We start from the raw sequence: 27033 nt of genomic DNA on the forward strand, positions 1-27033 counted from the left end.
GTTCCTTGTTGATACACATAAGTCTTCGCAGAAGCCGACATACGATGTTACAGTATCTGTGAGCTTCATATATGAAGTAGATATATAAATAAATCTGAAATTTGCCTATACCGCAGTATCTATTGCTTGTCTACTGACTCAGAAACCTTCAACAACACAGTGATATAAAATCTCAGTGATAGGCTTTGCTTCCTGTTTGAAAATTATTGTACAAAATTGCTGTATAATTATATACCTGTGCAAATATAAGCCTTATATATTCTCATAAGCTTGTAAGTCAACATTTGTTTCTCATTCAGGCCTCAGAAAAGTGACTTTTCTTGTTTAATGGAAATAATTAAGCATTCTTTCATTAGTATTTAGTCTTTACTTAATTCTGTACAGTCTAATTTAGCCAAGGATGTTATGCTCTCAAGAAAGACATAATTAAGGAAACCATAAAAATCTGTTCCCAGAGGGTTAGAGTTTGGCAGAACATTAGATAGCCATATCCATGGGGTCATGTGAAAAGTCTACTTTGTAAATGTAATGCAATATTTGGGTCAGAGAACATATATCATACTTAAAAACCTCATCACTGCTCTATCCAGAAGGTTCTCCTGAAATACCTTCTTGACAATACATTTATTTGACCACTGGAGGCACCATCTCTTTACCCAGTTAATGATAACTGAATACAGGGTAGAATTGAAAGGGTCGAATTCAGGGGTGGGATTCTACAGGTTCGCACCTTTTCGCTAGAACTGGTTGTTAACATTTTAAGCAGTTCAGAGAACTGGTTGTTAGAAGAAATTACTGGCCTAATCCTGCAAGGAAGGCAGGAAGAAAACATTCTGGTGTTGCTTACAGAAACTGCCTCTCCGTTAACCCTTATTACATTCTTGGCAGGACTAGACTTCCTGTCTCAGGAACTTCTCTGGAGGTTTTTTTCCCTCCTTTGCTGGTACTTTGCTTGTGTCGAGTGACCATTCAAAGTTACAATGGCACTGAAAAAAGTGACTTATGACCATTTTTCACACTTACGACTGTTTGTAGCATCCCCACAGTCATGAGAGGCCAGGCAAGGAGATGTGTGCCTCGATGTGAGTGATGTTGAGTTGGCCACACCCAGCCAGTCACATGACCACCTAGCCACGCTCACCAACTAAGCCATACACACAGAACCGGTTGCTAAAAAATTTGAATCCCACCCCTGGTCGATTTCAAACAAGAAATGGATGTGCTCAACATAATTTTAACCTTACTTTATTTGAGGAGTCTACAACAAATTTGAAGGTATAGTGAAATGCCTCTATATCAGTTTTAGGAAAGAGAACAAATTATGTAGACCTGGATAATTCTTTTAGTGCTGCAGCTGGATACTGGATTTTTTTTTCCAGTACAGTTTTGAAAGAAGCAGTATATGACTGTTTCCATGTTTTGGTATATATCTGTGTAATAATCGGAGTAGTGTAGGAAATGAGTTTGACACAGCTACTAACTTTTACCTTGTTAATCGTGGGATAAGCTGCAGAATCACCTTCTGCAGTCCTATTCACATCTTTGAGAAAAGAGAGGATAAAAATGAAGGAAATAAAACAAATAAGCAGGCTATAAAAGTTAGCTTACCTGAAGTCACTCATATATTACAAGGAATTATCCTTATAAACATACTGTAAAGTGCTAAATTCTATCAAGGCTTTAATGTAATGTACAAGTGGAAATTTTAACTTCAGCAAAGGATAGAGGCTTAGATCTGGGTCAGGGTTTCTGCATTCTAGATAGATTTTAGATTTTCTATAAAGGTTGGAGGATGCCCTACAAAAGAGCCCCTCCTTCACTGTCATGAAAATGACAAAGAAGTGCTGATTTTTGCTGTTCTTTTTTTTGTGAAGGCAGGGAGGGGGAATGGCTAAGAATGCAGAATGTTTTTACTACCATTATCTGCATTAAGAATCTGGGACACACAAAATTGAATTTCCATTGGATTGTAGCAAAACACATACAGAAAACTCTCTTTGCTGTCCTCTTGTGGTGGTTCAGATTTTTGTGACCAGAATATGATAAAGCTTTCTCTCTGAAAGATTTTCAGGTGCCTAAAGCAAATAAATCTACAGCATTTTTAAAATACTGTATAAATACCAGCTCTACTTTTACTGATGAGCCTTGAATTATACCTTTAGGAGACTTATTTTTATTCTCTTTACTCTGTCAATGCACAAAGTGTGTTTCTGTTTTTAGGAGGTGGTTCAGTCAAACTGTGTCCCGGGAGAATAATAGACAATCAAGAACACACAATGACATTCTTTCCTTGCAGCTGATACAGCTTAGAAAAGTCTGAAAAAGCTCTTCTGTTCTGTAACAATTCTGCTTCTGTATTTTTTAACATTTTTTTTTCTTTTCAGTTTTTACTGAAGACATTTGTATCAAAACATGATATTTGTTTAAGGATTCATCTGCCCCTTCCACTTAATTACACCACCAAAACTCTAATTCTTTGCTTGTAACGTCACTGTGGATTTACTGAATGTCTTTGTCAAAAACAGAGAACCAGGACTACAGGTAGAGGATAAACAGAAGGAGCAGATTCTCTCTTGAGAAACAGAAGATCCTTTTAAAATCTAAACATTTTCACTCATCGAGAGTGAGATAAAGGAAGGACAGAAAATGCAGGACAATTTCCAGAGGTACAGCTGGAACTTTTTAAGAAGAACTTTGGCAAACTGAAATGCGAAGGTACCCTGTCATTCTGAGGGAAAACATTTTAAAAGTATATGCTTTTAGTTATTTTTATTGTTTTAATTTAATTAGCCCTATGAAAGTCTACAAGAATATAATGTGGTCTGCATCTATTATGTATGTATGTATGTATGTATGTATGTATGTATGTATGTATGTATGTATGTTTGTCGGTAGGTAGGTAGGTAGGGAGGTAGCAGAGATGGTATTCTGGAGAACCGGTAGCGGAAATTTTGTGTAGTTTGGAGGACCGGTGGTAGGTAACCTTCCCCCAGGAGTGGGGAGGGAATGGAGATTTTACAGTATTTTTCCCTTGCCATGCCCACCAAGCCACACCCCACCAAGTAATGTCATGCTCACCAAGCCACATCCACCAAGCCATGCCCACAGAACCAGTAGTAAAAAAATTTGAATCCTACCACTGGTATGTAGGTATGTAGGTATATAGATATGTATGCATACATATCTATCTATCTATCTATCTATCTATCTATCTATCTATCTATCTATCTATCTATCTATCTATCTATCTATCTATCTATCTCTATCTACTATCATCCCTCCACCCCTCCCTCCCTCTCTCTCCCCCTCCATCTCAGTAGCATAACAAGCAGGAAATCAGCAAGTGGGTTTCTATAGCTTCATCTATATAAGATCTATATAAATTGGTAACTTACAAAATTATAAAAGGCTCTACTATTTTATTTTTACAGAAAGTGGCAAGCCAAAACATATATTAACACCACTCTCAGATTTCCTGCCCAATATCTACATTGACCTCAGGAACCTACAAAATTACCCTTGCTGTCTCTTAGAACTTTCACTCAATCTACTCTAATCCTCACCAGATGCATTACACCCATGGTGACATTTTGTTGATCCTCTGGTGGCCCGTGCTGGGGATGGTCAAAACAACTCAGCATGAACCCAAGATGCTTTGCAATGTCAAAATGAAAAGTGCCTTAGAACAATACGTTCAGCTTAGTCCTTGCAGAGCAGTACTATGAAAATGACCTCTGGCTATCAGGTGTCCTTGGAGATGTATTTGTTTATACACTATTTACTCTCTTAATTTTATGGATTGTCCTGCTGGTGAGTAAACAGTAAGAGGCTGGAAAGAGATTTACTGGTAGCTTTGATAATTAACACTAACAAGGTCAGATTTTTGTATCTGTTATTATCTGTCTCCCATTCTTCGGGTCACCCTTGAAAAAACACATTTTTCTTAGTCCTAATTGTCTTTAACACGGGAGCTACTTGGGCTACTAGATATTCCTTTCACCTCTTTAAATTTCTTTTTCATTTTTTATCTGTTTGGTAGTACTGATATCTGTTTATATTGCAGTTTACATAAGATAAGGACAAGTAGGTACCTTCCTTTATTAAATTACGTTTCTCATCCTGCATTTCCTTTGGCAATTGGCTTACAGTACAGTACTGTGATTTAGCACTGATTAGCTGCTTCAGACATGGAGAACTTAGCCAAGGTAATACAAGTAGTCCTCAGCTTACAACAGTTCATTTAGTGACTGTTCAAAGTTACATCACTGAAAAAAGTGACTTATTTGCAGCAACCCCATTTTCACATGATCAAAATTCAGACGGTAACTGGCTCATATTTTTGACGGTTGCAGTGTCCTGGGGTCACGTGATCACCTTTTGCAATCTTCTGACAAGCAAAGTCAATGGGGAAAACCAGAGGTCACTAATTTAACAACTGCAGTGTTTCACTGGCAAGAAAAGTCATTAAATGGGGCAAACTTCACTTAACAAATGCCTTGCTTAGCAACAGAAATTTTGGGCTCAGTTGTGGCCATAATTCAAGGACTTCCTATATACATTCCTTTAAGTCATGAATGAATGCAAGTATGTTAGACAGCAGAAAGAAGGAGCCACCTATCATATCAATTAGCTTTTATCTACTTAGGTTCCTGAAATATGTACCAGGGCCTATTTTATTAGGTAATAAGGTTTGGGAAATCATCCTTTTTCTTAAAATGATTCAAACACAGAAACCAACCTTGTGACAGACCCAGATACCAATTCTGTCCATAGACTTTATCTCTCCATGCTATTTTAGAACTTTGTCATGTCAGCTACAAAATCAAAGGAATATGGGGGATTACCTTCCAATATGAAATATGCCATTAAAAACATTTCTGCAGATAAATCAGCTGGCTTGAGAGCTAAATACAGTACAAGTATGCAATTCCTGTGTTGGCTTGAGTGCAGTCATTGCCTCCCAAACTCTCCCATCAAAGATAAAGAGAGGGTCATAAATAATGGGAAAGAGAAAGGGAAAGAGAAAATAATGTATCTGATGACCTCCCAAGCCTGAATTGGTATCTACAATACTAACATGATTGTACAGGACTAACATGCCAGGAATACCCAGTCTATTATGAAAATCTAGTTTAATTTTATTCACACTCCAAAGTATTTTTTGAAGAGTGAAGTCAATGAGACTTCTGTTCATAGAAATATGATAGGACTACTTTTTTAACAAAAGAAGTCAAAATAGTCCCTTGATATTCAGCAATAACACATTTACAGGAATGTATCAAAATCTCATAAACTCTGCAGCTGAGATTCAGAAATTAAATACAGTGGTGTCGTAGAACAGAGTAACAACAAATGATGCCCTGCCTTTCAGTTGGGAATACAGATTTCTATTTCTAAGTATAAACAAGGAAGGTTATTTCAGGTGAGCTATTTGTTTATTGTGCACCTGCTATTTTTGATAGAATAAGAACAGCAAAGAGAAAAGTTGTTCATGGGAAAACATAATGATATATCTCCAAAACTCCTGTTATAGGATAGTCTTCATTTTTATAGACCCTACTAATCCTTAAAATGAAGAAATTCACAGCAAACTGAACCCCTTTATTCCACAAAAAAGAATAATAACATATATTACTATGGTAGCAACTGCTTCAAATAAACTGCTCCTTGAGACTGTTCAAAGATAATGCAAATTCAAATGATCTGAAAGCACTAATATAAATAATGCAGCACATTCAGTTACAAAACAAATATGCTAGCAACAGCTATCAATCAAGCTTTAAAAAATCAGTTTTTATAGATGCAGAGCACTGCACTTTGGGATGAAGTAACCAGAGATGGTATTCAGCAGGTTCTGACCAGTTCTGAAAAAACCGGTAGTGGAAATTTTGAGTAGTTCGGAAAACCACCTCTGACTGGCCCCACCCCTATCTATTCTCTGCCTCCCAAGTCTCAGCTAATCAGCTGGGTCTTCTTTTGTTGCCCTGCACAGGAGAACGGAGCTGGAAAGCAGGTTAGTGGGGTGGGGAGGGAATGGGATTTTGCAGTATCCTTCCCCTGGAGTGGGGTGGGAATGGAGATTTTACAGTCTCTATCCCCTGCCACGCCCACCAAGCCATGCCCACAGAACCGGTAGTAAAAATTTTTGAATCCCATCACTGGAAGTAACATTTATGGATCTTCACAATTTCTCTCTGTGCAAATCATACCTACCTTCCACAACACAATACATTTTTTTTATACATTCAAATTCAGGTCCTATAGAATACTCCTCAAGATAGCTGATTTGTTGCTGTTGGGGTGGATGGTTGTGTCATTTTGTGACTACATTTAATAGTCAAAATTCTTTGAGTTCCACCAAGCCAGGCATTGGAATATTATCATTCCAAATATTATGTACATAATAAAAATACTGGACATTGCTCAAGTTCGTTATTAGTGGCAAATGATTCAAAAGTACCATACTAAACTTCTAACATTACTTTTATTTTGTTCTGTAGTATGGAACACAAAGAGAGACTATAAAACAGGAAAAACAAGGGATCTAAATAATGTCAAGATTGTAGATTTCTAGTATAATATTAGTAAATTATGGATTAAATGTAAAACATCTCTGTATATGATTAAAAATCCCTGCTGTTTGTGTGTGTGTGTGTATAAAACCACATAAAACCATAAGGTACAGTGGATTGGGTCAAAACTGATACTCTGTTCTTCTTTAAATGTTCCATAAAATAGAATTTAGGTATAAATTCTATACCTCAAAAACTTAAAATCTCAATGAGGTATAAATTCATGTGTTAAGCTATAGTTCGTGATTGGTTTCCACTTTGTATTAAGTTCTATGTCAGATTTACTTACTTTTTTAGTAAGAAGCATATATCCTGCAGAAGTCAGCATATGCAAAGCTAGTTCCATATACAGTACTTAGAGGGAATATATGGCTGGATAAAATAAAAATGTGACAGATTGAGATGGAATTCAACTTTTAAAATGTATTTTATTCTAGTATGAACTATTTTCCAGAACTGTTGACATTACAACATTGCCATCAAATATGAAAAAAGTGATCTTGCAGTTGTTACATTTCCAGCCATTTTTAGAGAAAGATTTATCCATTTTAGCATTCAAGATTGAAATGATATACAGTAGAACCTTTGGTCATGAATGCTTCTGACCACGACCAAATCGGATTCCAACCAAAAAATTCATAACATTTTTGAATCTGGTCATGAACATGGTGGCGATCAAACATGAACCTGACCCAGAAATTCCTGAAGATGAAACATTAGAAAACATCACCAAAGTTATGGAACATGACCAGAGGTTCTTCTGCATCAACAATAAGATTTACCATTTTTTCAACAATTATATTCACAGTAAATTTCACATTATTCTTCCATTGAAATGTTCATTGTTGCATCTCTATCACTGTAGAAGTAGTTCTCGGCTTATGACCACAATTGAGCCCAAAATTTCTGTTGTAAAATGAGACATTTGTTAAGTGAATTTTGCCTCATTTTATGACCTTATTTTTCCCAATTGTTAAGTGAATCACTGCAGTTATTCAGTTAGTAGCATGGTTGTTAAATGGATCAGGCTTCCCCATTGACTTTGCTTGCCAAAACGTCACAAAAGGAAATCATGCAACCTTGGGACACTGCAACTGTCATAAATTTGAGCCAGTTGCCAAACAGCTGAATTTTGATCAAGTGACCATGGGGATGCTGCTTTTGTTGTAAGTGTGAAAAACAGTCATAAATCATGTTTTTCAGTGTCATAACTTTGAACAGTCACTAAATGAACTGTTATAAGTCAAAGGCTACCTGTATTCAAATTCTGCATCAATTTAATCAGTCTCTGATTGTTCAGATTCTGAATCATATTTCACCATTAGCTTATAAATCAGGCCCAATAAATGTTTTGAACTGATTTTCAAATTCAGTTAAGTTTCTCAGTATTTGCTGCAGCATTAGTAAACCAAACAACTTTTTTGCCTTTGAATCTGAAGGGCTGTACATAAATCATAAGCCACAACCCAGGGTATACAAACTTCAATAGTTATGGTCCTTTTGGCCTTCAAGCAACTGCTTAGACTAATTCCTGATGTTTTCTTGGTGCAGTGGTTAAAATGTAGTATTGCAGACTAATTCTGCTGACTGCCAGCAGTTCAATCCTGACTGGCTCAAGGTTGACTAAGTCTTCCATCCTTCCAAGGTCAGCAAAATGAGGACCCAGATTGATGGGGGCAATAGGTTGATACGGTAAACCACACAGAGAGTTCACTATGGAACAGTATATAAGTGCTATTGCTAGTATTGGGTCTTTACCTTTTGAATCAAGTAAGCTCTGAGGAAAATCAGGAGGAATTTGGTGGCAACTTTTTATACTGAAAGAAACATTTATGTTTATACTAAAATTATGAACTAAAGCTCAATTCATCATATGTATGGACCTCATAAGATTGAGTCAACCTTTCATCCTTCCAGGGTCAATGAAATGAGGACCCAGATGGTTGGAGGCAATATGCTGCCTCTGTAAACTACTTAGAGTGGGCTGTAAAGCACTGTGAAGTGATATATAAGTCTAAGTGCTAATTTCAAAAACAGTTTGCCCTTGTCTCTTTGATTTTATAATCTATGCAGTAGCAAATATAATACCATACATGATCTCACTTTGCTGAAGTCTCATAATGAGTTAGATCTCCAACAGAGAATGAAGTAACATATACAGCAGTTACTGGCTTCTCCCTGAACCTGCTATGCACTTGAGAAGTCAGTAATTAAATTGATTTGACCATTCTTGGCTAGCTCATGTGCTCTCTTCATAAAGGTTTAGACCTGGGTAGTACTTCTTCCTCTCTAAACAATCTCTGTCTGCTGTGAACAAAATGCGTCTTAAGACCTTGTTTGTTTATTTTTCTTGTCTAAATAAAGCTGACTGTGGCCACGATAGATTCAACACAAGTTTGCCTTGCTTTTTTTCATTTACTTAGAATGCAACGCTTCTAACACAAGGTAATTCTCCCATCACATTTAAGATAAACACATAATTATGCAATAACATATTTTAGTAGACCAACCACTGAAGACCTGATGCAGCCTTTTAGGCTGTACTCAAACCTTTTAAAACAAACTAGTTTTTACAAAGGTGAAGGCAAGCGTTGTTATAATGCTCCGGTCAATTCATACTGCATACCACTTGTTTATATAAATCAAGAATGTAAAAAGTTCTTTAGTTGGGGAAAGGGGTGAAAGAAGACCACACTGTGGGTACTTATTTAGTCATGGGCCTTTGAGGACTGCAAGGCATCGTGGCAGAGATATAGTACCAGCACCAGTGTTGTTCTTTTTTTGTTTTGTTACTCAAAATAGCTGCCTGAAGACCTGCTGTTTTTTTTCTTTTAAGGATTAAAAAGTAAGATTTCATTGAAAGCTGCCATTTTGCTCAGGCTTTGGACAGAATAGGGGCATTGTCCATCCTGAAAGCATTAACCAGGCTTATTCAAATAATTGCACAACAATCAACCCTTAATGGGTGTGTAACTTAAGAAAGAACCAGGGGCATTACCATTATCTTATATTGCTTGTAGTAATCATTTAGATAGTGGGACTCCAGTGGCAGGAAGTACGTTAGTAATCTGGTGATAATTTGTGCTGTAATTCTGAAGCTTGACAAAAATGTACCTGGGTTACCTGTCTCGCAACTATTGTTTTACAATATTTAAAGTGGGAAATAATGCAGTCTCTTTGTTACTGCGTCAACACAGCCAATCTTTATGATGATTTATGTCCGCTATCATACACCTCTAAGTCCCTGAAGGAACAAAAACAGATGCTTCGATTAATTTCAAAACTTTTCCTTTGCTACCCTTATCATAAATGTGTTTTTCAGAGATGCTGGGGGAAGGGAGGTGAGATCAAAGGTTGTAGCTATTCGAGAGACAAATTCCTGGCTGTAGGCTTTTGTTTTTTGTTTTTAAATAGCAAACTTAAGAGAGCTGCCCATCTAGAGCTTGTTAGAGACCAGGCCTGCCAACACTTTTCCAAGTTCCAATCATTATCTTCTTTGTCACTTCAGATTGTCAGCTGCTTCACTGCATAATCAGAAATAAGAAGCCAGATAGATGATCCTGCTTGATATGTAACAGAGGCCTCTTACAGATAATTGGAATATTTGCTTTTCATATGGTCAAGTGTGTTCTGAGAATGCATGTATCCCTCAACAAGTTAATCCCATTCTGCATGAAATATCACACATCCCAATAAAAAATAAACCCGGCTAGTTTTTAAAATGTACATCTATCTTTCTTCTAAACTGTTATTTTAATTCAAACATCTGAAAACTGTTCTTATGTGTATGTTATATTCTGGGCATGGGTGCAAGTAACTGAGACGAGTCAGTGACTTAGTGAACTTCAACTCTTTATTAAGGATCAGAAACAGAGAGCCAAAACCCTTGGGCAGCAGTAGCCCTTTTATAGAGCTAGCTACTGACCTGTTAACCAATGACCTGTGTCCACATGCTTAACTTTTGCCCAATGAAAGATGATAAACTAATAGCCAATCAGGTTGCTCCGTGAGGACCAATCCCAGTTCGCTATCCAAGGGCCAATCCAAAGTGCAGGATTTCAAGCCTGCTTAACATAATGTTAATAAGTTTTATTAAATGGTTTTTTGTTAGTTCATAACACCCCTCCCCCCTAGGTTCCGTTTGAGGGGTGCGGTAACATATTCGTGTAAATATGCAGGTCGTTTCACCTGCCTGTTTGATTTTCGCAGTTCCACCGGTTTTTGTCTGCAGTCCGATTCCGTTGGAACGCTATCAAGGGTTTCTGGTGCGGCTAGTTCCATTTCCGCGCGGGAGGACTCGGTGTTAACAAGGACTTGTTGTTATCCCAGTCTCCTAGGCTTACTTCCGGGTCCCGTGGGCTTGCCTCCCTCATGCTATTTCTGGGCGGAGATATCACCCCGCTCCCTGATTCTTCTTCAGGTTGCACGTTTCTTCGGTTAGGTTGCTGGGTCTCCGTGATTACGGCGTCATCTATCCTGTTTTCGGCCTCCTCGATATCTCCTCCCCCCTTAGTTTGGGAATTATGGAAGTCACGGGAGGTGGGTGCCATTCTGGATCGAAGTTGATCTATATGGCGTTTCCAAAGTCTCCCGTCATTAGTCTGTAGGTGGTAGGATCTGGGGCCGGTGGGTTGGGTAATAGTTGCAGGGACCCATAATGGGTCGCCTGAAAAGTTTTTAGCGAACACCAAGTCGCCTACCTTGAATTCGCGGCACTTCCCACTGGATCCAAAGGGTTTTTCTGGTGAATAAGAGGGATGGAGGCGGTCGAGGTGAGAGCGAAGTCTCTGCCCCATTAGCAGTTCGGCAGGCATCTTATTCGTGATGTTGTGTGGGGTGATGTGTTGGAGCAGGAGTATTCGGTTGAGCTTGTCGTCGATGTCCCCATAGTCCATTTTATGTATGGTTTTCTTGACGAACTGTACCATTCGCTCCGCCCTTCCGTTAGCCGCAGGGTGCGCTGGCGAGGTGAGCGCGTGGCGGATGCCCCGGTCCACTAGATACTGTTCAAAAGCTAGGGCCAGGAACTGGGGCCCGTTATCAGAAACTAAAACGTCTGGTAACCCATGTGTTGCGAATAATTTATTCAGTTTATTAATGACTGACTCTGTTGTGGTTGTCTTCATCTTTTGGATTTCTAGCCAGTTTGAATAGGCGTCAACTGTTAATAAAAACGTGTGTCCTTTGGTGGGTCCTGCAAAATCAACGTGGATACGGGACAACGGACCCCGAGGGGTTTCCCACTCGGTTGGCGTCGCTTTAGGTGGGGCATTGCTAACGTCTTGGCACTTCTGGCACGTGGTTACCCAGGCTGCAATCTGCTTATCAATGCCCGGCCACCATGCGTAGCTTCGTGCGAGCGCCTTCATGCGCACGATGCCCGGATGTCCCTCGTGTAATACTTTTAAAACAGTCTGTTGTAGCCTCTCTGGGACGACTACTCTATCCCCCCAGAGAACGCAACCTCTCTGGGAGAAAAGCTCTGTCTGCCGATTCTTGAATGGTGCAAAATCGTCGTGGATTTGGTCGGCTGGCCATCCTCATTCGACCCAGCTGAGGACTCGTGCCAGGACAGGGTCCAGTTTTGTCTCGATCGTGATGTCTCTCGCTGTTAGTGGCGGCAAGTGCAGCGTTTCGATTTGGAGCGTCGTGAGGGTTGGAGCTGGGTCGTCGACGGCTTCCGGAAGTGGAGAACAACTCAACGCATCAGCGTGGGGAATGGCTTTCCCTGGGCGATGTTGCAACACGTAATTGTAGGCAGCTAGGAACTTAGACCATCGAGTCATTCTTGGCGATAATATATAGGGGGTTGGCTTGTCTCCCGCTATAATACCAAGCAATGGTTTGTGATCTGTAACTATCGTAAATGCTCGTCCATACACGTACTCGTGAAAACGCTTCACAGCAGACACAACAGCAAGGGCCTCCTTATCGAGTTGGCTATAGTTCCTTTCGGCCTTTGATAATGTTCGTGAGAAAAACACAATAGGTGCTTTGTTTCCGTTTGGAAGTACATGGCTTAAGATTGCTCCCACTCCAAACGGTGAAGCGTCGCAAGTAATAGTTAAAGGTAAAGTCTCGTTATACTGCATCAAAACAGCGTCGGAGGTTAGCAAGTCTTTCACTTGTTGGAAGGCGCGTTCCTCTCGACGTCCCCAGACCCAGGTAGCTCTTTTATCAAGAAGTCTGTGTAAGGGCTCCGCTACAGTCGCCTTCTGGGGCAAGAAAATGTTGTAGAAGTTAATGAGCCCCAGAAAGGCTTGGAGGTCTGTTCTATTCTATTCTTGGGCGTTGGGGCGTTTTTAATCGCTTTTAGCTTGTTATCAGTGGGGTGGATTCCTTGACTATCGAGAAGGTATCCCAGGAACTCCACCCTCTCGGTACACAGTTGACATTTATTTTTTTTAACCTTCAGGCCAGCGTCTTTAAATTTCTTTAGAACCATTTTGAGATGCTTTTCTAAGATGTCTCTATTAGGGGCGGCGATTAACACATCATCAAAATATGGTACGACTCCTTTTATGCCTTGTAAGAGTCTCTCCATTAAACTTTGAAAAATTCCCGGAGCTATGCTCACTCTGAATTGGAGTCTATTGAACTTAAAAGCGCCTCTATGCGTAACGATAGTTTGTGCTTCCGCAGTTTCCGCATCAACAGGCAACTGTTGGTACGCTTGTGCCAAATCTAATTTAGCGAATATCTTCCCACCACCCAGGGAGTGGAGAAGGTGTTGAACCACCGGTACCGGGTAAGCACTTTGCTGAAGTGCGTGGTTCAAAGTGGCCCGATAATCCCCACAAATTCTTAACGATCCATCTGGTTTAATGGGTGTTACAATTGGGGTTTCCCAACGGGCGTGGTCGGTTGGTTCTAAAACACCCTGGGCTATTAATTTATCGAGTTGCTCGTCGATCTTTGGTTTTAGTGCAAAAGGCACCCGACGAGGCTTAAGGCGGATGGGAGCTACTTCAGGGTTGAGGTTAAACGATATTGGGCTCCCCTTGTACTTGCCTAGTCCGTCTGAAAAAACGTCCTGGAATTCTTGGATGAGAGACTCCTCCCAGTCGTTGCTCTCAGCTCGGTGGACGCCGGCTACCTCGATCCCGAGCGGGGCGAACCATTGTAGGCCTAATAAGCTAGGCCGATCACGATCGACGACAGTCAGCGGTAGTGATGCGACACGGTTCTTGAAGGAGACTTGGACTTGGCTGGAACCGACGACCAGGATTCTGTTGCCCTGGTAATCCTTGAGTATGATCCTTTGGGGGCTGAGGTCCTGTCGACGGATGGCCGGGATTAGTTGCTTGAAGGTTTTCCAGGAAACCATTGAGAGGGATGACCCCGAGTCGACTTCCATCACGCAAGGTTGGTTCTCGATGGCGACCTTCACTCGGATCTTCCTTGCATCTAAGGATGTAGCGTGGCCGATGGTAATGGTTTGGTGTGCCTCTTCCCGTCTCGTTGAAGAGGCAGATGCTTTATTTCTGTAGGAGTGGTTGTTCCATTGGTGGTTCGGGTGGTTCCGATTCGCGGGTGCGAATCCCGAAGACTGGCTGCAGTTATTCTCCCTGCGCTTGGGACTGGACCCTCGCTTGCTTCTGCAGACCTTTGCAATGTGGCCTCTTTTTCCACAGGAACGGCAGAGTGCATCGAGGAATTTGCAATCGGATTGTGGGTGGTTTCCCCCACAACCCGCGCATTGTCGCGGGAATCATTGGTTTTGTTGGTCTTGTTCGGACCAGAGTCGGTTGACCTCTTCCTCATCACTTTCTGATGAGGATTCCAGGTCTTCATGATGCGCTGTTGTTGAGTGCCTCTCGGGGCGAGGCGAGGTGTCATTCGCGAGTTGACGGAGCGGTGCGTTGGTGCGGCGCATTCGAGCGGCCGACTTCCTGGTTGCTTCTGCTGCAGTAGCGTCTGCGATGGCATCGGCAAGATCGATGTCCCCTTTGGCCATGATCTTGCTTTGCACCATCTGGTCATCTAATCCCAGAACTATGCGGTCTCGCAAAGCTTCTTCGAGGTTGGAAAACCCACAGAGGCCTCCCAAATTCCGGAGGTCAGCGATGTAGTCTGCGAGACTTTCGCTTTTCCGTTGGTCCCTCTGGTAAAATTCATGTCTTCGGACAAGTGTGGGCACTGCGGGTGCATAGTGGGCCTTTAGTATAGGAGCGAGGGCGTCCCAGTCCATTGATTTTACTTCAGCCGGTTTTGCAAGTGATTTCGCCATTTTAAATATGGCTGGCCCGCAATGGGTCAGGAATATTGCTCGTTTCTTGCCGGTTGTCGCGTCCTTTAAGTTATTGGTCTCCAAAAACATCTGGAACCGATCCATATATGAGTCCCAGTCTTCGTTTGCCGGGTCAACTGGAGCGGGTGGTATAGCACCGCTGGCCATGTTGCCGTCGTTGGTGCGTGTTCAGCCACGTGCTCTGTTTGGCGCTCTTTAGTGTTAAGTCAGCTCTATCGTTTCTTGCATCCCATCCTCGTCACCAGTGTTATATTCTGGGCATGGGTGCAAGTAACTGAGATGAGTCAGTGACTTAGTGAACTTCAACTCTTTATTAAGGATCAGAAACAGAGAGCCAAAACCCTTGGGCAGCAGTAGCCCTTTTATAGAGCTAGCTACTGACCTGTTAACCAATGACCTGTGTCCACATGCTTAACTTTTGCCTATTGAAAGATGTTAAACTAATAGCCAATCAGGTTGCTCCGTGAGGACCAATCCCAGTTCGCTATCCAAGGGCCAATCCAAAGTGCAGGATTTCAAGCCTGCTTAACATAACGTTAATAAGTTTTATTAAATGGTTTTTTGTTAGTTCATAACAGTGTGAATAACTGGGATTATTCGATAATAATCATACAGTTATCAGCACAACCAGTGATTATTGAGTCTTTTTTTTCAGAAGCATTCAAGACTGAATCAAACTGGATAGTTTAATTTGTCAGTTACATCTCCCCCCTCTCCAATTCATTTGCAATCTCTATAGTGTTTTCCATTCTACTTTGGGAAAAAAAATGCTTACCGATTCCTAACAAATTTCATACCCATTTATACAGCAATCATGCTATAAAATCCAGCTCAGAAACTACTTTACTGAATTGTATTGGGAGGTTCATAATTGTCTTTGTGCTCTTATTCCAATGCTATTATCTATTTCATATGCAGGCAGAGTAACATTCTGCTGTTAACTATTCCTTGGCCTGATGAATATTTCTATTCTTTTTACGGAAAAGAGAAGCAGACAAACAAAGAAAATAGATACCAAATGTATAAAAGAGAACAGTTTCATCAACAGATCACTGAAAAATGTTTTTGTTACTAAGGATCAGTGGTGATCCTTCTTGTTTATGTCCTTTTTTAAATACAGCAAAATATCTCTTATTCCCCATACCAACATGCCACATGAGAATTCTTCTTTGTCTATAAACATTTCCACTGACTGCTATCCTGCCTTCTTTCTATAAGGCTGCGGCAGACCTGTTGAACTGCTTCTTCCCCAGATGCTGGTGAGTTAAAGCAACACTCCACACATAATTCCAGCAGTTTCTTAAGACCAAAGCAATCTTCCTATGCCTCCCATTAAGATCCACAATTGTTAATTTAATTTCATTAAGAGATTGGATCTTCCACCCAGTCCCATTTTCACCCAGTATTTATTTTATTTATTTATTTATTTGATTTGCCAATTGTTTACAAGATAATAAGTATAAGTGTATACATAGTTATGAATACATGAAATGGGTACATATAAGAAAAATAAAAGAATAAGAGAAACAATAGGACAGGGACGGTAGGCACGTTGGTGCGCTTATGCACGCCCCCTACAGACCTCTTAGGAAAGGGGTGAGGTCAATAGTAGACATTTCCTCGCTTCCTTATTTTTAGGGTCTGGGAAAACATGCCATGGAGTTATAAGCTTTTCATTTTTTACTTTCAAGCTTTGTAGAGACTAATTCAAGAAAGGACCCAGACACATGCCTAGCATGTGTTTCGAAATAAATTAAAGCGACTAAAAGATTAGAAAGCATTTCAGGGTTTGGGCCAAATGAAAGTAAGTGGTTTCTTGTTATCTTACTTTTTGATTTAGTGACAGGAATAGTCTTCGGAAGGCAACAATAAGGCACTCTCATCTCTGAAACAAAGTGCTACTGTTTATTTCACAACATTTTTACAAAATTTATTTTTGCAAGTGTAATAAAATGATTGGTACGGTTTCAGTCATTTGGCTTTGTAGCACAGAACTGGGAAACTTCATTGAAATCTTCAGAATCTTCAATCTCTGTTTCTATATTCCTGGCATTTCTTTTCCTTCAGAAGTGGTTTATCGTTGTCTCCTTCATAAGGTTGAGAGTAATAGCACCCAGCAGGCTTTGTGTCCAAGAACTCACAGTCTCCATTTCTAGCCTGATGCCTTAATCACTATACCAGACCGGCTCTTTATTTCACATTCATACCATGGTGACTTATAACCACAATGGAGCCCAAAATTTATGTTGTTAAATGAGTTTTGCCCCATTTTACGACCTTTCTCGACACAATTGTTAAGTGAATCACTGCAGTTATTAAGTTGGTAACATGGTTGTTAAGTGAATCTGGCTTCCCCATTGACTTTGCTTGTCAGAAGGTCGCAAAAAAGTGATCAAATGACCCCAGGATCCTGCAACCATCACAAATATGAGTCAGTTGCCAAGCATCTGAATTTTGATCATGTGACCATTCAATGGTTGTAAATGTAAAAAATTGTCATGTCCCTTTTTTCAGTGCTGTTGTAACTTCAAATGATCACTAAATGAACTATTGTAAATTGAAGACTACCTGTATTACAGAAAATATTTAAGAAGTAGACTTTTAAAGAATGAGGATATCTCCATCCCTCAAATATACCTTATCTAAACCTTATCTAGAATCTTTTTTCTCGATATAAAGTTGATACTCTATGGAGAAATCAGTGCCGTGTTCATTGGTTTCAGTACATCTTCCCCCTCTCCCACGCAGTGCACATGTTGGAACCAGTTCTGTCAATAGGAAGCCTGCTAGTTCTATGTACAGGTAGATGTTAAGTTACAATAGCAATTGGGACCAGGATTGTCATTGTTAATGTTGAGGTAATGAAGACTTAATAGCTGAACATCTGTAAGCCAAGATGATGAACTGAGGATGAGTCAGCAGGGTACTGCTGCTTTAAGAAGCTGTCTATATAAGCCAGGCCATGTGAGGGTGTCTCACTCTCCTCGTGTTCTATTTCTACTGTAGTTCTCTGTGCAGAGTAATGAAGAATTATTGCTTACCTGATATGTGCCTAACATGTATATTTATGTATATAGCAGTCTTGTATATTAACCACTGTTAAAAGACAATGCCTCTGTGTGCTGTGTTGTGCTCCTGGGTTGTCTCACAATAGTAGTCATGCTGCAAACAATGCTAAGCAATGTGGTCATAAAGTGCAAAGTCACTGTGACTGCATCGCTTAGCAATGGCAATCCAGGCAGTCCCAGTTGTCATCATAATCCCAAGACATGCAGATTGCTAAGTGAGAAGCAAAGGGAGTCCAGGTAAAAAGAGGGGAGATGCTGCAGGAAAGTGGGGGAGACCCCAGGACCCCAGTGCAGGCCATGTGCAAGTTGCATGTGTGTGTGTGTGTGTGAGTGTTACAGTATGGCACAAATTCAGGGAGGTCAAAAAAAGAGGGTGCAGAGTGTACATATGCAAACACAGGTTGGCTAGAGAAAGGGGACAGGATACACCCAAGGGTGTGTATGAGTGCAGGGAGGCTGGGGAAAGAGGGCATGGGATGTGTGTATGTGTGTGTGAATATATATGAGCACAGGGGGCAGGCAAAGGAAGGAGGATGCTGGTGGGTGAAAATGATGGAAGGGGGAAGGAGGACACAAGTGGAGGCAAGCAAAGAAAGGGAGCAGGGGAGACTTGAGTGGCTTATGACCTTTCCTGCTGGGTTCCCCATTGGCTTTGCTTATGGCTAGCTGGCAGAGAAGTTTGGCAACAGTGAACATGTGATCATGACATAGCAATAGCACTCAGCACTTAGACTTATATTCCATTTCACAGTGCTTTACAGTCCTCTCTAAGAAGTTTACAGAATCAGCATATTGCCTCCAACAGTCTGGATCATCATTTTACCGACCTTGTAAGGATGGAAGGCTGAGTCAACCTTGAGCTAGCAGGATCGAACTGCTGGCAGTTGGCAGAATTAGCCTGCATTACTACATTCTAACCACTGCGCCCCTTGCTTCTGTGACTGGTCATATGAGCTGATTTTGTTCACATGACCCCAGGAGTGCTTCAACAACAAGAATTTCAAAGACTGCTTATAAGTCTCATTCAGTCATTGTAACATTGAACAGTTGCTGAACAAATGGTTGAAACTTGAGGACTTGTGGATTATATTTATGAGCAGGAACCTTGATTGCATCAAGAGTCTGGTTAGAGGAATGGGCCAGCATGTATGCTCTTGAATTTCCTTCATCTTGTTTTAAATTACATACACAGAAGAGTGTTCTAATATGGCTTTAGTCTTACATTCAATGTAAGTGTAAAATCTTTGGAAGATATATAGCCAATTATAAACCCTGATTGCTCTACCAGCACAAATTTAACATTTTAGTGTCTAAGTTTGATGACCAAAATTATTGCCTTTGTATGCAGTCATTTCTTTCTTTTTTAATGTAAGAAGACTACAAAACTCTACAAAACTGTAAAGCATTTCTCTAGAAATTAAGCACATTTGCTATAGAATAGATAGATAGAATTATGCTGTAAAGAATTGAATGCATAGTTTCTATGAGTACAGGGAATCTTTGACTTATAACAGTTTGCTTAGTAATCATTCCAAGTCACAACGGCACTGAAAAAAGTGACTTATGACCATTTTTCACACTTATAACCTTTTCAGCAAATGAAACAACCAGAATGTTAAAAAGTTATGATATTTATGTAATCACATCTAAATTGTATTAAAGTAACCAAAATATCTTTACGATCCTCAAGGTATGTCACAACTTTTGAGCACTAATGTTTGAAAATTGAAAGTGGAAAAATTTGAGACACCCTAAGCAGCATCCCCATGACCACGTGATCAAAATCCAGGCACTTGGCAACTGGTTCATACTTATGACCATTGCTGTGTCCCAGGTCATGTGATCACCTTTTGCAATCTTCTGACAAGCAAAGTCAATGGGGAAGCCAGATTCACTTAACAACTGAGTTACTAACTTATCAACTGCAGTGATTCATTTAATAATTGCGGCAAGAAAGATGGTAAAATAGGGCAAAACTCAACAAAAGTCCCACTTAACAACAGAAATGTTGGGCTCAGTTGTGGTCATAAATTGAGATCTACCCATATAAGTTTTTTTTATGTTTACTTACTCAATACTACAGTCTTCTGAAGTGAGGGAGATACAAACTACTATTAGTGTTAACACATGAACTTTGGATTGATCTTATAGAATCATTTTTTGTTCATCATACGTAGGTACCAAATAAAATCACTCTCATTTTCCCTGTCTTTTCAGGAACTGTTCCTTTGGTTATTTTATATCACTTTGGATATTTTTAATTAGAAAGTGACTCATAATAAATATTTGATAAGAAATAAATAACCAGTATGTCATCTTTAATTACTCAGTGCTTGTGTTCTCATTTTTGTTTAGCCTCTAGGAAATGCAATTAACAATTGCTGCCAGGTATACATAGCTATATTTATCAGAGTAAAGCCTATTTTAATTAGCACACAGTTTAGTGTTATGCCTCTGGCCAACCATCCTAATAGTAGCTGTGAATATTGCACTTGGACTTGGGAGGCTGAAGTTCACATAACTGTTTTCTTATGAAGATACGCCTTGAGCAAATCATAATTTCTCAGTGTTGCTGAGTTCAGAGGTCACTGTGATGCCAATATGTCACACCCAATGACTTAGAAAGGACAAGATGCAATTAGAATATAGAAACACAAGCTATGAAAATGAATTTTGCGACTTATTGGCACCAAATATCGGGAGTAAATAAACAAAGCTCATGCAGTGTGCACAGTGAACCCACAATACCAGAGAACTATAGAGCAATATAAAAATAAAATCTGGGAGATGTGCATTTTTAAAAAGAACCACAGATCTTTATAAAATATAATGTGAAGTATGAAAGTAATAATATATTCCATTATACCTTGGCTTGGTTTATGTTCACTTTTCTCTAAATGGATTCTGTGGAAAAGTTTATATAGTTGCAACACCCTTTCTTCCTGCTATTTTATATACAGAAAAACTGACAGCAAAACTTGAAATTGTCAGACAATTTCCTGTTTTGCTGGTTTTACTCTTAAAATGTTTGCTTTTCAACTGAATGCTTCATGTGCTTTCCAGCCATCTATTTACTTGGAGAAAAGTTGATTGTACAGCAAATAAAAATCTATGGTTTTATTATTTTAGATTAGGAAGAGTGTGTAATTAAATTAAATAAACCAACAGTACCTTTTGGGACACATGTGGAATGTCTATACTTGGGTATACTTTTCTTCCCTGAGTTGCCAAATTCCTCACAGCAGAGACAGGAGGGGTATTTTCTTTATATGTTCTCCTCCCTCCCTTTAGACTTAATCTTCCATTTCATTTCTCCTTGCTATGAGCAATTAGGCATTCCTCTAGAGCTGTATTTTAATATATTTTTTTTTAAAAGGAGAGTTCATCCTAAGGGAAGAGTTCATTACACTTAAATGAGATAAAAACTCTTTACTCAAGATACACACTGATTTATTTTTACATGAATATGAAAAATAAAGGATGCACCTTACTCATTAAAGACAAAATAAGAGATTGGTTAACTGCATTTCACTGATCTCAACTAGAAATGGTACCAAAATTATATTTTGGAACTATCATGGTTGGTATATCATGATGATATCAAGCAGGGGTGAGTTGCTGCTGGTTTGCCCCAGTTTGGTCGAACCGGTTCTTAATTTTATGGCTGGTTCAGTGAACTGGCAAATCCCATCCCTGGCTGGCCCAGTCCACCCTCCTCTACCCTCTCAGGAGTCCCCATGCGGCCCATTTTGGATCCCAGATAAGTGCAGGGCCTGCACGGAGGCTCAGGGAGAGCGAAAAATAGGACTCCCAGAGCCTCCGGAGCCCAGGGAGGTCATTTTCGCCCTCCCAGAGGCTCAAAGAAAGCCTCCAGAGTTCGGGGAGGGTGAAAACGTCCCCTGCCACTGTGGTGCAGGAAGCTGACGAGGCCACACCCACCATGTCCACGCCCACCCAGCAACTGGGCAGAGAACCAGTTAATTTTTTTGAAGCCCACCCCTGATATCAAGGAAGTATTTAAAGTATTGAAGTATTGAAATTTATTATAAGAAATTATACAGTATGTGGAAAAGTTTGACTGATTAGAAAATATGGGATAAGAATGTTTATTTGAAGTTTGAATAGAATAGTTGGAATAAAGATATCCTTGACCTGTGACCACAGTTGAGCCCAAAAATGTATACTACTAAAGGAAACATTTGTTAAGTGAATTTTGTCCCATTTTACGACCTTTCTTGTCATAGCTGTCAAGTGGATAATTGCAGTTTTTAAGTTGCTAACATAGTTGTTAAGTGAATCTAGCTTCCCCTTTGATTTTGCTTGCCAAAAGTGATTACATGACCTCAAGACACTGCAACCATCATATATATGAACCAGTTGCCAATCATTCAAATGTTGACCAAGGGCATGCTGCAATGGTAAGTGTGAAAAACTGTCATAAATTAAATGAACTGTTGTAAATCAGGAACTATTTCTCGTAATACACTTCTGCTGAATGATGTTTTTTTACAACTTAATTATTAATTGGGAATGGGATATGGAAAGAAGTTCTTTTAATTGAAATACTAGAGAAGAGGTTAAGTTACTGAAGTTTGTAAATGTTTGCTCGGGGGGTATCATCTTTTATATATAATGTTTTCTTATTTTTTTCTATCTTTCTACACTTCTCTTTTTCTTTTATATTTGTTTTAAATTGTATTACTCTTTATGCTTGTAAGCCCTAATAAAATTACTATAATAAACAACATTTGAAAGAAATATAAGAATATTTGATATTATTAATTTTCCTTTATTACTTTGAACCATTATTTAGAAAAAAAAGTAATGCCATTTGCCAAAAGTAATGCTCTTCCACAAGAGCACAAAACAAGCTCACCATGTTTCTAAAACATAATTTATTTTCATTCAGAACAAATATATTATGCTTGGCCTGAAATATTGTAAGTAACCTGCCTTGAACAAATAATGCCTTAAAAATTAGGCCAGGCAATCTACGTAGCACCACTGAAAAGTTAAATAGATGTATTTTATACACAGATCTATTTTAACATTTTGGCTGATTAGTTCACAGAATAATTTAGAAGCTGAGATGCAAAACTAGCTGTTGAATCCAATTGGGTACAAGATTTGAGGTCAGCTGGCAGTGATTTCAAAGAAAGAGTCATAGGAGACACACTAGCATAAAGATTATTTTAAGGAATCTCATTGGCACTTTCGTGAGTCCATTTGAATTCTAAGCCATGTGCAGCTGCAACACATTTTACTAAGGATATGTTATGTTTAGCAACACCACTCCATTTTTTTTTCTTAATTCATACTGTGAGGCTTTCCCTAGCTGGTCTGTGCAATTTTCAGGATTTCTTTTCAGGGTTTAACACAACAATATTATCTGATGGTGCCAGCATCCAGCTGATGATTCATATCATAAAACTTCAATTCCTCACAAACATTTTTTTCCAGGATAGTGTAGAGATCATTTACATAGTTATGAAGTCAGAGATAAATACCGGGTACTCATGAATTATTACCCCACTTTGAACTATGATCCTGTCCAATTGGGGGCAAAAGTAAATCATTATCTAAATTCAGTAACAGACCCCTCCCAGAGTATGGCTACCCTGACATGATGTAAGAGCTCAACAGTTTCCATGAATCTGAGATTGATGTTGATATGAACTTTTGATAAGCTCATGCCAGCCTGAATGAAAGAGGAAGGAGATAATGCATAGTGGACAATAAGGATAAATTGGGCTCCTTGGACATGAGAAAAATCAACCCACCTAGGAAAAGAATCCAAATCCAAGAAGACGACAGCAAACTATTATGGGATTGTCAAGAAATCTGTATAGACTTGGCTAAAATATTTGGACTGAGTTTGGATGCCAGGTGATGAAGTTCAAAAGAACCGAACTGATTCCCAGGAAAAACTTTGAACTTTAGAAGTAGATACAAAGCTGTAAGCTAATCCGCACAGTGATGGTGTTATTGCAAATGTCAGGTCTTAATTTTGAATTGAGAAATTCTAGGTTAATTGGGGATTTATCTGAATAAAAGAGCAGGAATGAAGAGAACATTTAATACATGATCTGGATTCTTCTCCACTACCATTCCAGTGTCAACCAAAGTACCAGTAAGACATTGGTACCAGTAAGACACATTCCATCATCAATGGATACCATGAGGTAAGCGATAAGATAAATCCAAATTGCTTCTTCAAAAAAAGGCAACAGTTTAACAAGGCCCAAGATCGCTCTTTCAAATTAGCATAAAACTGTTTGGGGTGGGGTGGGAATACATATGATTGCCATGAAAAGTGCTTTAATTAAGTTACATATTTGGTATAATCCTTTCTTCTGATTTTAAGTTTAAATTCTATAAAATTCCATTCCATTCCATTCATTTGTTTTGACCCTTTTTCTTGGCACTTGTTCCTTTTTTGCCCACCAAAAACGTTAGGCTCACTGTAATCACAAAGATATATTTGAATGCATTTTAGATGATAGCACGTGCAATATTCATGTAACTGAATTGTTGATTAGTATTTTGTGTATTTATTTACCAAAGGACAAAGTCTTTTCAGACATGAGTGATGGTATAAGAGGAATAAGACCCCTTTTCTTTAGTCCTCTTGAAATATGACACTGAAAAGGACATATTTCTTCATTTAATCTTAAATCAGTCTCTCTGACCCTAAATCTTTCAGACATATTGACTACAACTTCCAGAGTTCCCAGTATGAACAAAGATGGAGGTATATGAAAATTGAAGTAAAAAAATCTGGAGGGTGCTAGGTTGTTGTGGTTAGTTGTGAAGTCGGGTCCGACCCATTGCGACCCCATGGACAACATTCCTCAAGGCCTTCCTGTCCTCTACCATCCCCCAGAATCCATTTAAGCTCATGCCAACTGCTTCAGTGACTCTATCCAGCCACTGTATTCTCTGTCGTCCCATTCTTCTTTTACCCTCAATCGTTCCCAGCATTAGGCTCTTCTCCAGTGAGTCCTTCCTTCTCATTAGGTGGCCAAAGTATTTGAGTTTCATCTACAGGATCTGGCCTTCTAAAGAGCAGTCAGGGTTGATCTCCTCTAGGACTGACCGGTTTGATTGCCTTGCAGTCCAAGGGACTTGCAGGAGTCTTCTCCAGCACCATAGCTCAAAGGCCTCCGTTCTTTGAGGCTCAGCCTTCTTTATGGTCTAACTTTTACAGCCATACATTGCAACTGGGAAAACCATAGCCTTGACTATACGCACTTTTGTTGGCAGGGTGATGTCTCTGCTTTTTAGTATGCTGTCTAGTTTTGCCATAGCTTTCCTCCCCAGGAGCAAGCATCTTTTAATTTCTTGGCTGTAGCCCCCATCTGCGGTGATCTTGGAGCCCAGGAAAATAAAATCTGTCACTACCTCCATTTCTTCCCCATCTATTTGCCAGGAATTGAAAGGGCTGGATGCCATGATCTTAGTTTTCTTAATGTTGAGTTTCAAGCCAACTTTGTACTCTCCTCCTTCACCCGCATCAAGAGGCTCTTTAGCTCCTCTTCACTTTCTGCCATTAGAGTGGTATCATCTGCATATCTGAGGTTGTTGATATTTCTCCCGGCAATCTTAATTCCAACATGTAATTCATCTAGTCCCACCTTTCTCATGATGTGCTCTGCATATAGTTAAATAGGTGCTAGGTTAAGGACTGCTTTATGTTTAAGGCATGTTTATGATTAAAAAATGAAATGAAGGATCCTTGGTTTGCTTTTTACCCATTTCCAGCACAACATATGAGTGACTTTCAATAAATACTGTATTATGTACCCTTGTAGCTAAACATTTGAAATAATATTTGAAAACAAAACTGTGGGATCTGGAATCATAAGCTTCCATAAACAGTATTGAAATAAGGAACATTAACATTGCTATTGGATCTAATTCCATAGGGCTTTACGAAGAGAAGTTTAAATATGGCAGTTTTTGGAACCTGTGCATTCTTTAATTTATGTAATCAAGACACTTTTTAAAAAGCTTAAACATTTATGTCTCTGATGATAATCCAAAGCTGTAAAACAATTCTGAGCATGAATATAAATTTATTTTATTAGATGGGTGGAGGTGGGAAGGGAGGGGTAGATTCTCGTTAACAGAAATATATATATACATATTTTAGACTTCTATGATTGTTTGTACAAAGACTTCCAAGTGCAGCCTATATCACCATTTAAGTGTTGGCTTCTCTTTCCTTTAAGGGGGCAAAAGAGCATAAATAATGGATGAAAAGGAACATTTTTCTGAGTAGACATTCTAGTCAAGATTAGTACATCTCTGGACAAACACAGAATTGAACAGAGATTGAGCTGTCTAGTGCCTGTTTATCATCTGGACATTCTACCAATCCTTTGCTGCAATTCAAAAAGCACAGTTTGTTCATGAAAAATGTTTGCAGATTTCATGCTTTTATTCTAAAGAGATGAAAGAAATGTGCCCCAGTTTTAATATGATATACAAATTCTTTTTGGGGTTACTGTATTTGAATCATCAAAGAAAAAAGCATGAAATTTGAAAAGCATGAAACATCATTAATGAAAACAGCTCATCATGGAACAGTAATGTGATTTCTTCTTGAGCTTGACCAAATTGTACTAGCCTAACAGGAAAATTACCTGTGATGTGCTTTTCTTTCTTAGATTTATATCTCATTTATTTTAACAAGTTAAGGCAGATACATTCCTCTTCTATTTGAGATGGTTAAGCTGAAGAGAATGACTGTCTCAAAATCAATCAACCATCTCTGGTGTCTAAGTGAGAATAGAATTCACAATCTCCCACTTTGTAGGCCAGTACCAACTTAACCACTACACAGAATTGACTTAGAGTAATATGAAGAGTAAATACATTTCATCAGAGTACTTTCATATATATGAAAGTGTGGCACAGTGCTTCCATATATATGATAAGAGTCGCATAGTGATGTTCTGAAGTTTGTGATTATATTGCAAGTTTCCCAGAGTCATTTGGGAGTTTGGAAGCTCTTAAATCAGGGAAAAGGTAACACAGAAGTGATAAGAGATCATTATTGCCATCTGCCCAATCCTTGATGTTGATGTGTTGAATCCAATAATTCAGCTGCATTGGAGTTATAGTGCTAATTAGGAATTGT

General features: G+C 39.3%; 1 long non-coding RNA gene across 1 annotated transcript in view; it reads left to right on the forward strand.

Annotated features, from left to right (window-relative positions):
• Nucleotides 1-2310: 2310 nt before the first annotated feature.
• The window catches only part of LOC148132497 (uncharacterized), a 60916-nt gene continuing 36193 nt past the window's right edge, over nt 2311-27033 (forward strand). The window contains exon 1 of the long non-coding RNA XR_015748101.1: nt 2311-2715. This is a non-coding gene — a long non-coding RNA (uncharacterized LOC148132497). The remainder of the gene's footprint in view (nt 2716-27033) is intronic.

The sequence above is a fragment of the Notechis scutatus genome, chromosome 2 (genome assembly GCF_049901735.1).
Source record: "Notechis scutatus isolate UNSWTSFEM ecotype Mainland chromosome 2, rNotScu1.2, whole genome shotgun sequence".
Lineage (NCBI taxonomy): Eukaryota > Metazoa > Chordata > Lepidosauria > Squamata > Elapidae > Notechis > Notechis scutatus.